Source organism: Haliaeetus leucocephalus, unplaced genomic scaffold (genome assembly GCF_000737465.1).
Source record: "Haliaeetus leucocephalus isolate CR32 unplaced genomic scaffold, Haliaeetus_leucocephalus-4.0 Scaffold556, whole genome shotgun sequence".
Taxonomy (NCBI): domain Eukaryota; kingdom Metazoa; phylum Chordata; class Aves; order Accipitriformes; family Accipitridae; genus Haliaeetus; species Haliaeetus leucocephalus.
In genome coordinates, this window is record NW_010972992.1 from 3,023,012 (window position 1) to 3,039,652 (window position 16,641).

A 16,641-nucleotide genomic window follows, 5' to 3' on the forward strand; every position below is an offset into this window, starting at 1 on the left:
CCCCCCCCATTATTTCCCCGAAACCGCCTCAGCTCATCCCACCTGCCGGAGCCGGCCTCCGCACCGCGGCCTCCAGCCACCACCCTCATCCCAGACAATGAGCTGTGGAGAAGAGCAGGTTCTCTTTCCCTATTTTTTTTTTTTTTTGGTCTGTTTTTCTTCCTTTCGTAGTAATGCAGCTCTGCAGGGAGGTGGTTTTCTCGCCTCTGACTGAAAACGAAAATAAAAAAAAAAACCCTCAGTGGCTGAGGGGAAGTTATTTGAGTAACTGGAGGTGATGTGTGGAGAGATCCTCACCCCTGAGGCGGCGCGGGCGGTTTCTTTGGGCTAGCGCTCTGACAGGCTGAGACCCATTTTTGCTGCACATATATTGTGCTGTCCCGAGTAAAAGAATTTTTTCTCACTGTAATTTCTGAGGAAGTACGCGAGAGGAAAAAAAAAAAGCCATAGTCACCTCCTGGGAGATGTTCGTATTCGTATTGCAGGGCATGAGAGTGTCTCCCTTTCCTTAATTGGAAAAGCAAAATAATTATCTCTCTCACTTCAATTTTGTATTCATAATACTGTCAAAAGAGATGTAATCCTCCTGGGCTAGGACTATTTTTTTACATGGAAAAGTTAAGATTTTGCCATTTTTCCAGAGTAAAACCCCCTGACTTAAACCCATGGAGATGGGAGGCATTAATACAGTTACAGATTAGAGGTCTAAAGTTCAGAAAATATTTTGAATTTTTTTTATTATTTTGTTTTCACATTCATTTTGCATATACATCAAGGAGTAACATTAAAACTGTCGATAAGCCTGGACACACAAAGTGCTCGTCCAATACCAGGATAGAGGAGTCCCATTCCATGAAGCTGGAAGGTTTCCTTAGCAAGTAGCCAAGCAAATCGCCCAGCTACCGACTCTTGTCAAACTGAAGCTTTTGAAAACAATCCAATGTATTTCCAACAAACATAGCTACAAAGATAACCTTTCAAGCATAAAGAAGATGCATACTCTGAAGCCAGAAAATTTGAATGCCTCTGTGGTAATGCTTAACTTTACCGAGCAACAGCAGACTGAAAAATAACAGGATGCAGTGATCTTCCCACCTGGAATATGCAGGATATGTTTATATTTTTAAATGTTGCTTAAATATACCAAAATCAGCTTTGAAACCTCTAATTTTAGTAGTAACAAATCCTTATATAAATATGTTACTAATTTAACTTATTAGGCTAAATTAATTTACTTCTAATTTGGCTGTATTAACATTTCATTTTGTAAGTAAGCTAGACTAATTACACCTCTGTAAATTTTGGGGTTATTTTAAGAAAAGCCAAGGCTCCCATTTGACATGTTAGAGCCTTATAACAGAGAAAACAAAAACATATAACAAAATACACACCATATCAGCTAGAGTACAAGCCTTTCTACCTTTAATGTTAAGTATAAGCATCACAAATAATACAAATTATGACTTTCCTTAACATACTTACAGGTCTAGAAAAAGTTCCAAAAAAGCTCAAAACACACCCCTTTCAAGAAATAAGTTAGGCTATTTCTTTCTTTCTTCTTTTTTTCCACTGTATTCTAGAAGTATTGAGATTGTAAGCTAGGCAGGGTAGGTATCAACAAGCCAATGCACAAACTTACAGTGCTAACTACAAAATGTTGATATTTTAAACACTTTCTTTGAGTTTATTAATTTTATTTGGTTTTTATAACTTAATTACTATAGAACTAATGTTTACTCACTTGTTCAAGGCTGAAAGGAGTAAAGGCTTTTGATCAAATATTGATACTACTTCTCTATTCCTTCCTGGTCAAGGCTGTGTTGGTTCTTCAGAGGCTTAATTTGAAGACTCACCCTGCTACTGATTGGTAGATGTCACTTTAAAAGTCATGTTGGAAGGCTAGTAATTTTAGGTTGAGGGCTGGAGTATGAAGATGAGTTTATTTTCAGTGAGGCTGGTTGTCTTCCTTTTCCTGTATTTTTTATTTTCGTATGGATTTTGCTTGGCCTTGGCTTTTTGTACTGATGGAATAGGAATGTTGTATAGCAGAGATTATTTTCTTGGTTTATACTTGGCTTAATTGAAGATTTTTAAATTTTTTTTATATATTATAGTATTAAATGTTTATTCTTGAACAGCTTTTTTAATCGATAGCTTTTAAACCTTAAATTCTTTTTACTTGCTCAAAGACATCATTTTATTTCTTCTTGTGTAGAAATATAATGTTAAACCAATATGAAATTCTTTATAGCTGTATAATCACTTTTGAAGACTACATAACTCTGTGTTGCTTTTAACATTTACTACTTGTTCTATTAACTATTTTTTGTTGTACTCTATTATACTTCAGGTGAAGGGGGGACTCTTGAAAAGCTGGAGCTCTGAACAAAGTAGAAACAGTCTTTTCTCAGGTAGCTAGTTCCAACTACTTACTTTTCTGTATGTAATTGCTACTAATACAAGGTTATAGTTTTATAATAACAAAAGCTAATATTTTCCAAAAAGTTTGTGTTGAAGTTCATAGTTTCTTAGAAGGTTTATGTTATAAATGTTAGACGAATTTTGAATGTGAAGACAAACTGTATTATTCTAATTTTTATTTTGAAGTCTGACGCTTTAACTATAAGAGTAAGTAAAAACAAAGACTCTAAATGTTGAAAAGTTTGCTAATTATTTTCTAAGACACGATAGGCTTTTAGATTGATTTGCATTTATTATTTTATCTACCAATTAAGGAACTTGCACTTGTAGGTGTTTTAAAGAAGTGCTAGTTCATTTTTTTTCAGTCAAAGTCCCCAGAGTAGAGAACAGTAATATTCTTTAGATATCTGTATGAAATGTAGCTGTCATAAGCGTATTACATGTATGACTGTAAAAAGTGGGGGGGGGGCGGAACCAACTTGTCTGCTGCTCTGAGTTTATCAGTAATTTTGGTAACTAACAGTTGCAACATTATTATTGGAATGAGCAGTGTGTAGTCCTGGTCTTTCCATAGGTATTCCTAAACCATTTACTCAACTGTGTCAGCTATTTGGTAGTAAACATGCTGTTGTACCTGTATCCTATTTATTTCCATTATTATACAAATGGGTGCACAGTCTCTTCTAGGCTTGATATTTGTAATTTTCAGTTTGAAACATTCCCCCAAGACCTCTCAAAGAATAAAAGGATACTCAGTGCATTAAAGAAATAATTTCTGACCAAGAAACTTTCTTTTAAACTGTAAGCATCACTACTGTATATATATAGTAAAAGGTTCTCATTTAGTATTGCATAGTATAGCATTTGTATTTGTCCTACAGTAGATTCTTTTTCTTTCCAAAATTCAGAATGACAGAAGTAATATGGCAAAAAGATAAAAGCATGACAGAAGAGTGAGAGGAAAGAGGTAGGGTACTTCTGCCTGCTAGAAATCTTATCAAAAACTTCCTAAATACTGCACTGAGTCTGTCTGCCCACAACTCAGCCTCTGCATCACAATAATGAATTAGTAATAAAAATATCTATGACAACAAGCCAATTGTCTATGCTTTAGATCTCCTTAGGATAAAGATGGGAATTCGCATGTGATGAATGCTAGCTTGTGGGTGTAATAGTAACTACTAACTGGACAAAGTTAGTACAGGAACTTCTACTGTACAAAATAGAATAAACAAACACACAAGGGGTGCAAATAAGCAATACTGCAAATATAACAGTGTCTACATCAAATGATTGATGAATCTGTTATAAGGGTATCCTTGAATAATAACATGTTAGTTTTGCGTGATAAGCAATCACTTTAAAAATACACACTTTGCTTTGGAATTGCTTGAAATAACTTGAGTGGTGTTGTTAAGCTGTCCAATAGTAATACTGATTTCTTTAGGTGTCAGTAGGACTCATTAAACCAAAAGAGGGTAGACAAGAGGCAGTAAAATTGCTTTGTAGAATCTTTGTATTGTTCATACAGTGACTTGTAATGGATTAAATTCTACATCATCTTCACAAATGTCTGCTGCCTTTTGAGACACAAAAATATGAGTAATGTGGTATCCACAAACACAAACTTTCTCTGTGAAAGTAGACTTGAACATTTGGAGAAACTTGAGGCATAAGGCATGATTTCTCAGCTCAGTATTACATATATGGAACTACAGGGATTCCAATTATTCTACCTTAGGGGCCTCACTGGTAGTTTCCCAGCCTGTGTATTTTTGGTTTACCCCATCATTCTTACTCTTAAGCAGCTGTGCTTTGCTCGAGTAGACACTGTTGTTTTCCAACTAGCTGTCACTTAACCAGGTTTTATATATTTAGTCTGCATGCTTTGAGTGTGAGTAAAATAACCTCTGTACCTTCAGTACAATTTTTTCCCATATGCTGCTAATGTAGTGAGACCCATAATCTTGTAAACGAGTACGTTTTTTTCCCGTTTTCTCGTTGATTATCCAAGTTCCAAATAATTTACACTTTTCTGTGCTCCTGCTGTGATTCAGTTTATATATAGCTTTTAAAAGTGAAAGGTGAAACAGGAAGACACTGGTATTTAATACCCTTTCTTTTAAAGAAATGTAAGAGCTGTGTGAGGTAGTTGAATCTGACATATGTCCTTCTGAATCAAATGTATTCATTTCTTTCATTAATAACTGCTGCTTTTCCCAGATAGAATGTTAGGTGTTATTTCAATACTTCACTTCAAACAAAACACCACCAAAGGGAAACTTGGATGAGACTTGCTCCTGTTTTGCTGTAAGGCCTTACTAACATTTGAGAGGAAACTGAGGATCCGTGTAGTTTGGACAGTATGTTTTTAAAGCTATGGTAGGCTCCAACAGGATCAAAGTTCAAAGCTACATTTCTTTCTGGAAATAATTAGTGTTTATCTCAACTGTGATAACCAAAGTACTGACACAAATGGAGTTTCTTATGTGGATAAAGGGATTTGTAGTTTAGGAATGTCATTGTATGCTTATTTGCAAAAGGTGAAAAAGGATGTAGAGAAGCAAAATTCTGTTTTATCTCTGGCCTGGGATTAATATTGCTAGTTTGGAGTCATTAAATAGTAGAAACTCACATTATTTATAAATATTTTAGCATGTCATTCTTGATGTAGAAGTCTTCCATGTATGAATCCTAGGGCTCTCAAGCTGCTCGTTTAAATTATGAATGTCCCTATGAAGCTTACTGCAACACGCAACCTTCTCAGAGTGAGAAATGCTATAGCAGGCCCATCACTCCTTGTTTTCAGAGGTATCCAAAACCAGTGAGGCTAACAGACTGGCAGCATTAAAAAGGCAGGTGACAGATTTTGGCTAATTGTAAGGGGAACATGACAGAAACTTTCATTGTTACAACAAAAATACAGCTTCCAATATCAACCTTGTCTACACCACTCTTATTCTATAACTCAGTCACTTCCTTGTAGTGTTCTTCACTTGTATTGGGGCACACTGTGACTGTTAATACTGTTTTTCCAGAACCCATAATTCAATAACACTGAACAGGAACAAGCTGTCTAGTTTTAGCATAGTCTGTGCTGGTCTTTGTTCCTCTCTTGCCCCCGTTTATTGCCAGATAGACTTCTCAATTTTCTTTGCCTGGAAGTTTTTGCTTTTGTTGGCTATGTCGTGTAGTCACTTATTAGATAGGTAGATCTGGCTATGTGTGTACAAGTCATCTTTATTTTCCCTGCATTTACATTGAGAATATATACCACCTGGTGGTGTTCCAGCGGACTTGCACTTAATTTGCACTATTTCTGGTGGTCAGAGAAGCCTACAAATCTTTAGTTGATTAAAATTCTGAGCACTGAAAATTTTTGTTGGTATTCTGAAAATATTAATATTGCTGCTATTGTGCTCTCTAAAGTAATGAACTAGTGTTTTAGGTTACCTGTGTGTGCTTAGGCACACACAGGCACATAATACCAGCACACAGCAGAGACAAATACTAGCAAAACCTTTTTTTTGTAAATCTGGCTGTCTGACTGAATATATTCAGGGTGACTGAAAAGGTGACTCTTATGTGGTTAGAGACAGGGAACTTCTTTTGTGTAGAACTCTTAGGGAGCCATGGCATGGCAGGAAAAAATATTTCTAAAAAAGGTTTTTCTCATCAGAGGGTCTGAAGTAGCCTTGAAACCAGCTAGAGCCAAGTGATACCAATATGGCCAATTCTTCTCTTCTTAATTGGAACAAGGTCTCTATTATCAAAACTTTCTGTGCTATTCAAGTTTGTTCTTATAAACGTAGGAGACAATGTGCTGCATGGTATGGCTTAAACTAATCATTTCTCTGGGAAAGACTGATAGAGTTGAATGGCTAGGGTTACTGGTTACTTAATAGCTCTGAATTTAAGTAATATTACCATTTTTCTCTAAAAGAGCATTTTTGACAGATAAAACAAAGAAAACAAAGAATTGGCTGAGCTGCTAAGATAATTTGTACTTTAAATGTCCTGGGGAATGAGACTCTTGGAACTCAAGCACTTAAGTATTCCTGCTTCTTTCACTTCCTTCTGGTTTAGGTGATCCTTTCTAACTTAGTCTCAAGGTCCTTTACAGTCCTTATTTTTATTTCTGCTTTCTATGGCCTGAGTCATCTTTGCACTGTAGCAGGTTTTGTTATAAAAATCTAATTTTTCACAACTTAAAGCAGTATCCAAGCTTATTAATGGAGTTTTACACTACTCATAAATGTCTCATGGTTTGCTTGTCATTCTTATCTGAATTTGTTGCTTGTCTGTTACACTGTGTGTAAGTTCCTCATCTGCTGGCTAGTAAGTGCTTCTTTTCTTATAACTATGGAGAGGTTCTCTTTCAGGACCACTTTATGGAGTTGATGGTATGGTCATACCTAGTTAGTCTTAGATATTTGGCTTCCATACGCATGCTCCAAGTGGCCTTCCCACAATTCCCATATGACTAACTTCAGCAAAAAGGTAATCAGAGTATCTGATAAGGCAGGGTAATGGTGTCAGCTCAGTGAAGTTAGTTCACTACCTCTTGATCACAGGCTGTGGAACCAGAGACTTTATTTTCTCCATTTTATAGAACAGATGACTTCCATCCAAGACTGAATAGACATGCTTCACTTGAACATTGCCCTCTCCAGAACTTGACAGCTGCTGAGAGCTTCAGTCCATCAGGTAAGTTATGTAGGATTTTCGTAGCCATTACCTGCGTACTGCTCCTACTAACTGGCTAAAATTCATCTGTGTCAATTACACCGACAGTGACACAAGGATAAAGATAAGGTCCATTTAAATTTAGATAAGTTTATCAACTGACATTGGATGGTATCCATTGCAAACTAGAGTAGATGTTTCAGGACTGCCTCTGTAAACTGGTTCAAACACTACAGGATTCGGTCCAGAAAATGGGTGACCATGAGTTTCTTAGCTGAATTAATCACTTAAATATTTCTTGTGTTTAAGTAAGTTTATGTTGAGAGAAGATGTTGGCAATACTCTGAAAGAGAAAGCATTGTAAGAATAGTGTTTAACTGTTGTTTGGCTACCTACTACTCGTGTAGTGACAAGCTGCCTCTGAGGATAAAGTGGCATTGAGTATGGAGAAAGCATCTGATTATTGTCTGTACTACTGTTTCTTCCAACTTACAGCAATTAGATCAATCAAAAACACTTGAGGTGCTGTATAGATGGTGTAGGCATATTCTGTGAAACCAATATGTAACTTTGGGTTTTTTGGAAGCATTTTAAAAACAAAATCAGGCTTGATGGCTAGGAGGCAATATATAATAATCCAAAGCTTTTCTATTATGAACATGTTCATTGTTCTTGTAAAAATGCCTTCAGTAATTCTTACCACTAGCTGGTGCTAGGATACAATTTACTGAGAGTGCAGTCATGGTACATCTGCATTATTAGCCTGCAGTGAGGAGTCTTTTACTTTAGTATTCTGCTTGTGTACTTCTTTATATATTTCTTCTTGTCAGGTGTATCAAATCTTAAGTCATTCTTGTGGTTCTTGCTCAGTTTTCTGCATGAAATGCAAGCATGCTTTACCTCCTCAAATACTTCTATTACTTTCTGCTCAATCAAGCATACTTAATGTAGAAGTAAGCTAATTATTAATCATAACAAAATGAGCTAGAAAAATCCATCAGGAAAACTGTTTTCAAGGAGTAACTTCATAATTGTGAGTTAAATATTTCTGGAGTTTAGCACTTCTGGGTTTAAATGAACAGATGGCAGGGTTTGCCTCCCTGTGAGTTTGTGGTTAATAGCAATGTGTGTTTTCATAATGTCATTAATATTTTGTCTCTTTGTAAGAGCTAGATCTTAGTGCTAGGAGTAGCTTCCTCAGGCTGAGTCCAGCTCTGGATCACAGAGGTAACTTTATGCAGCAACTTATGCTATGTAAATTCTTTCATTACTTTACTAATAAGGCAAAGGCTGACTGTTAAAAAAGTAAACTGTGTTTTATTACACAACTTACCTTCAAGGGCTGGGGTTTGGGTCAATCTCTGTTACCACCAATTTCTAAAGCTATCTCTAAGTTGTGAGAAGTGGACTTTTCTTAATTCTCTTTGTATAAACAGCTTGCATGGATGTAGGCAGGAAAACACTGACAGTTCTGCAAATGGCTGTCCCTTATTTCTCAGCAAATTGCATCAGTCCTAAGTGCACAGGAGAGAATGTTCCTTCAAGAAAGAAGCTAGCATCTGTTATGCTATGCTCAGCTATTACTGATTATTCAACTCTTGTGTTTTTTTGCAAAATGGTAGATAGGAAATGAGGCAATGTCAGCTCTTCCATCTCTTTTCCCTTGAGTACACCTGCTGAACCTGCTAATTCCTTCCCTGTTTCCTGCACAGGATGAATCAAAAATGTCATGAGGCAAAATATCCACAGGACTCCAAAGGAATGTGTTATTTGAGGATAATATGGTTGATAAAAGCAGGAAATGGAGTTGCTTCCCACCTCACAGGAGGCATACAGTATTAATTTCCTAAGACAAACATCAGTACATTTAAAATTGCCTTGTTAGAAAATGTTGAGTCCTTCCAGAGGGAAGGAGGAAGTGTTTTAATAAGGATTTAGGTTCATCCACTTCTAGTTGATGATTTCACTCAGTTGCTGGTCAGTATTGCCTTTAAGTTTTTACCAGATGGCAGTCTTATTGTAGGAAAAATCAGTTAAAGGGCTTATGTAGTACAGAGAAATCCATTTTCTTAAAACATCAGTAGCTTCCTGTCCTGCATAGGAGAAAGAAGAAAGAGGGGTTCTCTGAAGAATAGGACAGATTCTTTCTACCATTTTTCCCCTCACAAAACAGAGGGAGCTTCTATTTTTACCCAGCGCTTATTGGAATTGTTGCTGCATTTCATCAATATCACTCTTACTGTGCTCACTTTCCCATTGGAAGATAAGGTTGCAATTACTTTCTGCTAGTGCATCCTCTTTCTAGATTACTTTTTGTTGGGAAAACTAAACCTGGCTTATACCAGTGTTGCTGTACCATTTCAGGAGCAAAATAGTCCAGTTCTAAATTAGATGCAGAGTACAAAAGATTCAAGTTTACTTGATAGAATTGCATTATAATTTATGATGCTTTCAGAAAGATGAGCCATGAAAAAAATCCTTCTTTCCCTTTTAATCTTCCTAAGGCAGATTTAGCAATGGGGAGGGGGGAGGTGCAAAAATATTTGCTGCAAACTCAATCTTTATTGACTAAAAAGCAGTTTTTCATTTGTAGAGGAGTGCACTCTGGGGTTTTATGTACTATAAGCACAAAGAGAAGCTATGTTACTGATATGCATCATGAGGCATATTACAAGAAGAATACATTTGATTGTGGTCTACACTTCATGTCAAAATCCAGAAAATACTCAGCAGAAATCATCAAAGCCATCTGACTTCCTAATGGACTATAGTTACTATATTGGGGGAAGTTTGCTAATGAATACAGCTCTAGTCTAACAGAACCAGCACACAGCTCAGTAATTCATACACAGAGAAGCTGAACCTTTCTGACAGTATAGTTAAGTATTGGTATATTTTGCTAGAAAGTGTGGTAGACTCTGTAGAAATCTTTCAAAAGCCTATTTTTTTTGAAAGCTGTGTTCTCATTAAACCAAATTAATGAGCTTGATTTGAGGCATGTCTTTTGAATTTCTAGACTGTTAAGGAAAAAGTAAGCTTAAAATCAAATTATTCTTTTTGGGAGAATCTGTATGTGTACACTTACTGATTCAACAGATTTGCTGTAGAGGGAGGATCTGACTTCGAGTGCTTTGAAGAGCAACTCTTTTCTACCCTTCTGTCTCCATCAGTATTCCTTTTTCAGTAGAACTTGTTTCTTTATTTCAACTTGGATAAAACTTGGAATGGTTTAATGTAAGGAGGTCCCTTCTTTATCCTTTGAAGAACCTATTTCAGAAGGTTTTAAGGGCAATTGGGGAAAAGAACAGCTCATCTATATCCAAGTGCATTTAAGTGAACTTCAAGGTTTAATGTGTGGTGATTCATGGTTATGAATCATGGTTATGTCCTGATTGCACATAAAAATAAAGATGTTGCATTTCTATGTAGTAGAATAATACTGCAAGAGCAGCCCAGGATGGATTGAGTGGTTCCTTATCCCTGTATTTGTGCTGTGAGATCCCAGAGAACACTTTAGAACTATGATTCTATGATAACCTGAAGTGTAGACCAGGAAAAGACTGGATTGATGACCTAGAGCCCCTGTATGCCTGACCCTGGACAAATGGGGTTTTGAGACAAACTTGTAATCTGTCAGAACAAAACATTTTTAAGAATTTTTTTCCCCTGATCCAAGTTTATCTGAATACTGATGTGGCTTACCATCTGAAATAGTCCCCACAGGTGGGCAAGTCCATTGTTCTGTTTTAGCTCAATCTGGAAATGTGTATTAAAATTAAATTTTAGTGAAGACTATGTGTTGCAGTTCTCAACTTTGCCTACTCCTTCCATTTTCCACTTTTTTTGTGGATGGCACTGTTTGGTTTTGGTTTTGAAGTCTCACAATCAATCATCCTTGCCAACTGCTTTCTGGAAACAGAACACAACCTTGAAAATGCATGGAATGTGCAGCACTCCTTGTCTGCTAAGACACTTGCCAATTTAGCATTTACCAGAGTCTGAAAATCTGACTTCTCCAGCCTGGAAGAGCCTAACAAGCTACATGATTGAATGGGGATCTTTGTGTTGCAGTCCAACTGTTTGTTGCAGAGCAGGGGGAGCTGTGGGTTTGGTCCGATGCCTAAATCCACAAGGCCTGGACAAAGACACATGACTAGTGTGATGCTGGGTTTATTTATACGTAAATGCCTCCACACTGCAGCTGTGAAAAATGTACAAAGCACTAATTCAAACTTCTCATTATGGCACCTAGTGTCAAGCTACATATCCGCTATTACCCTCTGTATCTGTCAGTAGTTGTCTAACAAAACTAAATGCTGCGAACTTCAGTATGATTAATACTTCAGGTTAAAAACTGTCTGGAAAAGCACGGGTATGGTTAATCTTGTACTTCATCAAGTAGATGTGTATAAATAGCCATAACGATGTCTTCAGGCATGGTGTAGGGCAGTTGTGATGTAAGCTTTAAATTGCAGTGGTTCAGTAGCATCTACACTGCAAAACTTCAGATGGTGGAGGAGAAATTATTTTTAGATAGAATGGTTTCTCATAAAAAACAATCAGAGCATACTTCTGACCTAAGGGTTCTCGGGAGATTCAGTAAGTTGCCTTTTTTCCCCTGTGTCCTTTGTTGCCATCTTACATTAAAGAATCTTAAGGATCATGTTACCATAAAACATAATGGAACATCACTTCATTTGAACTAATATGAAGCTGCAACAGGACCAATGTTTAAAGATTCCTGGGTTTTCCCTTACCTGTGGTTATTACCCCTGGCAAGTCACTTAATCTGTTTATCATACTCTCCTGAGCTGGAGGTAGTACTTGCCATCCTTATGTGAATGACACATCAGTGCTTTTGAGTTTGAGAACTTTACGGAAGGTGTTAATGTGCAGGTTGTACTTACTTTTTAATGAAATAATACATGGTTAAGATACTTAGAATAGTACCTGCATACTGCAGGTGCTCTTAAAATAGTAATTGCATTTAAAAGCAATTGTTGCATGTTTTGACTGGTATTTAACTATAAATGAACACTTTTTAAAATAGGAGTAACTTGAGATCTCCATAATTCTTCTGGTTCATAACTTAATTGTTGCTATTTTTATTGAATTCATTCTTCTGACATTTTCTTTCTTATAGTAAAAACATGCCCTAGATGAACTCTTATAAGAATGGCTGTACTGATGCTTAGAAGTATTATAAATATTGATGCATCACGTCATTGCTTTCATAGTGTACTACTGCTGTATATCTTCCCCACAGACACCAATACAAGGGAACAAGTATGTTTATGATTTTTTTTTTAGTGACATCTGGCATTCTCACAGGAAGCCTGGTGCCTGCTTGTCTGTTAGGGGGAGCCACATTCATGACTCAAAAGACAAGCTGCAAAAGGGAACATTACTGTTACTAACTATAAAGGAATGAATGTGATCAGGAGTAAGGACTTCAAGTTAAAAGCAAGTGCTGATATATTGAATGTTGTTCCCTGTGTGTAAAAATCAAACCTGGCCAACTGGTGAAAGTTTGGAGCTGTTGTTTCCTGGTGTGTTCTCATGCATAGGAAGTCTCCTGACCTTGGGCCTTGATTCTGCAAGCACGTATACTGATCATTCATTTCAGCTTACAGAAGTATTTGCCCTAGGACAATGTGCTGTTTGACTTCTTGCAAAGCAGAAAAGATCCCATCTTCCGCATAAATTCTACCAAAAAACGTGTAGGTTGTGTTCAACCTACCTTTGAAGTCCTGAACTAGTAATGGGAAGCTAGGTAGTACAAGTCAATGAAAGCTCAGTCACAGAACATTGCAGTAGTTTGCATATGGAATATAGATCTCTGCATGGATTTTTAGTCTATATTTCTAGAACATCTGTATCAGGAAGTTACAAAAGGGAATTGAATTAAGAGTTCTTCAGTAGCATATAAATAGATAACAAATATGACAAAGATTTTCATGAAGAAGCCATTGTTTCTTGAGATTTGCTTGATGCTGAATGGAATGTTCTACACTTGCAGCAAGGTGGTATGAATCATCAGAATATTAAATGTATCACTGTAGCAGCAGTTGCTGTTTCCTCATGTTGACAGACTAATGGAGTTCTCATTCTTCAGAGCCCTTGCTTTCTTTAGCCATATACTGAGTATCCTGTACTCCAGCTGATAATCAGAAGGAAATTAATGTCTTCGCATTTTTGCAGGTTCAGATTTAGTACAGCACAATACTTAATACTGAGTCTGCAGTGCTAGAAGGCCCCCCACATTGTTTTGGGGGACCATGGGCCATTTGGTTAGGGGTCAATTTCACCTAAGATTAATGAAACCCTCTTTAAACTAGAGGGCAGAATGTAAGGGCACAGTTAAGACCAGAAAACTTAGATAGCTGGTATATGAAGTTAAAATGGCTCTTAGTGAAAGATTCTGGAGTAGGAGCAGAGCACAGTTTACTTTAGCAGAATGCAGGCTGTTCAGCTGGTGTCCTCTACATGATCTAGGAAAAATCAGAACTTGCTAAAAAGGCTGTCTGCTCTAATGCTACACATTTTTCAAATGGGGTCTTGCTACTTCTGGTTTAATCAATATTCAGAACAGGCGTAAGAACAGTGTTCTCATTTTGTGGTATTTGCAAGTTAGCAGCAACTGAGCTGGTGCAGAAGAAACTGGTGACATCTGTGCTATTCCCTACAATGGCTGAATAATTCATAATTCCATATGGCATGCATTTGGTCAGACATCAAGTGCATCTTACAGGGTATTTTCCAATACAGACAAGAAATTGTTACATCTAGAGTAACAAATTACTATTCTTTTACGTTGCCACAATAAGAAAAAGCTGTAATCTTCCTGCTTCCATGTGATTTTTACATGCATTTTTAGCTAATTCATATAAGTCACACAAGCAAATAGAACAGTCATGCATGAAACTTAGTAATAATTCTTCAAAAACAAGTGGGATGTATGGACACTTAGAAACAAAATACCTGAAGTCATCTGGCCCCCTTTAAGTACTGTAACTGAAAAGTACAGGGGCAAAGGATGCTTGTGCAAAAAGTTAAACTCTTTCTTGCCAAGATAAATACCTTCACTTGAACTGAGTCAGAGGGATTGGGGAGTGTATTAAGGTGTGTGTGAATTGTATTTCAGGGATGGGACTTTATGTGCTTATCAGTAAGAGACTGCAGACTTGCTTTCTTGAAAGATAAATGATTTAATATACCAAAACTTTCAGAAATGAAAGTTTACCCTAACTGCATGACTTTGTTACAAGAGTAATGCTGCAGAATACAATGAGTCATAGGTAAAAAAAATTTACTGACACTTAAGTTAAATAAAGATGCCTTTAAAAAAATAAGTTAAATTGAGGTCCCATGGCTTTAATAAAGGTAGTAAAAACTTTGCAGCCTACTTCAAGCCCACTGTTGGGCCTTGGATTTTGTACTTTAAAAATGTCCAATACCAACTTAGCTCTAGTAAAGAACTGACTTAAGATACACACTAGGCTTAATCTTGTTACAGATTTTTATATAGTGCATATGTGACTTTGGACAGTGGTATCATTAATTCTTCCCTTTAGTTTTATGCAGCTTTTGAGTGTAAACAGAAATAAACCAAATGAGATTATGCTGGAGGTGACACATGAATGTATTATTCCATGGTATTGTACTACTGTGGACAAATTCTGGGATGCACATGCTCTGCGTGTTTACATGTTTAATTTTGATGATGGTTTCACTTATCAGTGTCAAATGAGTTGGCTGTAGACACTGCACTGACAAGGCAAGTAGCAAAGTAATTTAGGAAAATTGAGGAAAGTTTAAAACATGTTATAGGGTGGGTTTTTTTAAAGAAAATAAAGAACAATTATTGTAAAATAAGACAATTTACATTATAATTTTTATTTCCAAAGCTCAGATTGATATGATAGTTAATGGCACATGAAAGAAACAGAAAAGTAAGTCTAGATAAGTTGACATATTTAGCAATTATTGACCATATGGATTATCATGATTTTTACACCAAACATTTAAGTGACTTAAAGGTTAGAAAACACGATGCATTGCAGCCACTTGACATACAAAGCCTTTGCTCTGAACTCTGTGCGTTCAGGTACTGCTGCACTAAATATGCCACAGAAAAGCTGTAGACTCCAAAGGTGCTTTATACCTCATTAACATATTCTGATCTAGTGTTGCACACATGTTATCAAACAAGCCAACTATACAGTTAGAAATGAGACAGTTAAAAAGTAAAAAAATTGTATACACTAATTCAAAAGCTTCTACATGTTGCCTCTAAAGCATGCTGAGTAACTGGTTAAAGTGACCCATCAAAATTGGGTATTTTCCAAGCACCCTTTAATTCAGGATGTGTATTTCAATCCCTGCATGTCTCTGCAACAAGAGAAGACAGGAAATTGCTGGTGCAACAGTCAGATGAGCAAGCTTTGAGTTGGTAGGTCAGTTCCAGCTGGGCCTACCATATTTTGTCACATAATAACATAAGCATCAAGAGCAGCAAATCTGTATCAATAGTGGAAAGATTTTAGCTTCCAATATCTAGTATTTTCTAAATTTGTAAATAATCGGTTCTCTGAAGCAAATTTTTCCATTTTGATACATCATTTGGTAGATAAACATGCCACAAGCACTTAATAAGCCAAAAACACTTAAGAGATTCTGGATGTGTTTTTTAAAGAAATGCATAAAATGCAGTGTGAAATAATCTTTGGTAGCACTTAAAAATATTACCTGCAAATCGCATTTCAGATGTAAATCTCATTGCTGCTGGTTTTTTTCTCACTGTGTAATCTTTTTCTTTCTTCTAGTAAACTCCTGGCTAGTAAAAATCCTATTAAATGTTCTGTACTCTGTAGTTGGGGGGGTGGGGGAGGGAGTCCTTAGAGTTGTGTGGGATCCCCATAGATCTGGAATTCTTTGACCATATTTTCCATGGATCATCTTCTCACACCAATACAGGAATAGTCTTTAGTTCTTATAAAATAAGAAGCACTTGTATCTTCTGGCATAGAATGGCATGGCTGCTTGCTTCAACTGTTTTCAGGGCCTATAAAAAAAACCACAGACATTTTATTGTAGTTCATAGTTACCCAAATGTTAGTTACATGATCTTTTCCTCCCTCTCCTTGTCTTTCCTGTCACTGCTTTATTTCTCTTCCCAGTTCATATTTTGCTTTCTCCTAATGCTGTGTGAATCGTATTTCTTAAATATAGTGTGGTTTTCTTATTACTTGGGAGGTTTTAAAGCATTTTAGATTTGCGTGGCACCAGTGAATCCTGATGGTACCAAAACAGCTTCCAAAAATGTCCAGAGTAATAAGATAAAGGTCATTTGTCAGCGTTCACATGTTACCCAGCACTTCCAGAAGTTGGTCCCATAATACTTCATAGTGAATTTTACCTGTGTGCAGTAGAGTAATTAAAACCCCATGCACCTGACAAGTACTGTGACAGCATGCATGCAGTATCTGGCAAATTTTTCTGAAGCACATGAGGGGGTTTAGATCACCCACATTA

The 16,641-nt window shown here is 36.6% G+C and overlaps 1 protein-coding gene across 1 annotated transcript in view; it reads left to right on the forward strand.

Moving 5' to 3' along the window:
- Positions 1-9: 9 nt before the first annotated feature.
- The window catches only part of LRRC38 (leucine rich repeat containing 38), a 67,940-nt gene continuing 51,308 nt past the window's right edge, over positions 10-16,641 (forward strand). Inside the window, exons 1-3 of the transcript XR_774967.1 lie at positions 10-118; positions 2,351-2,411; positions 7,034-7,128. The gene's annotated coding sequence lies outside the window, so the exon portion shown is untranslated. The remainder of the gene's footprint in view (positions 119-2,350; positions 2,412-7,033; positions 7,129-16,641) is intronic.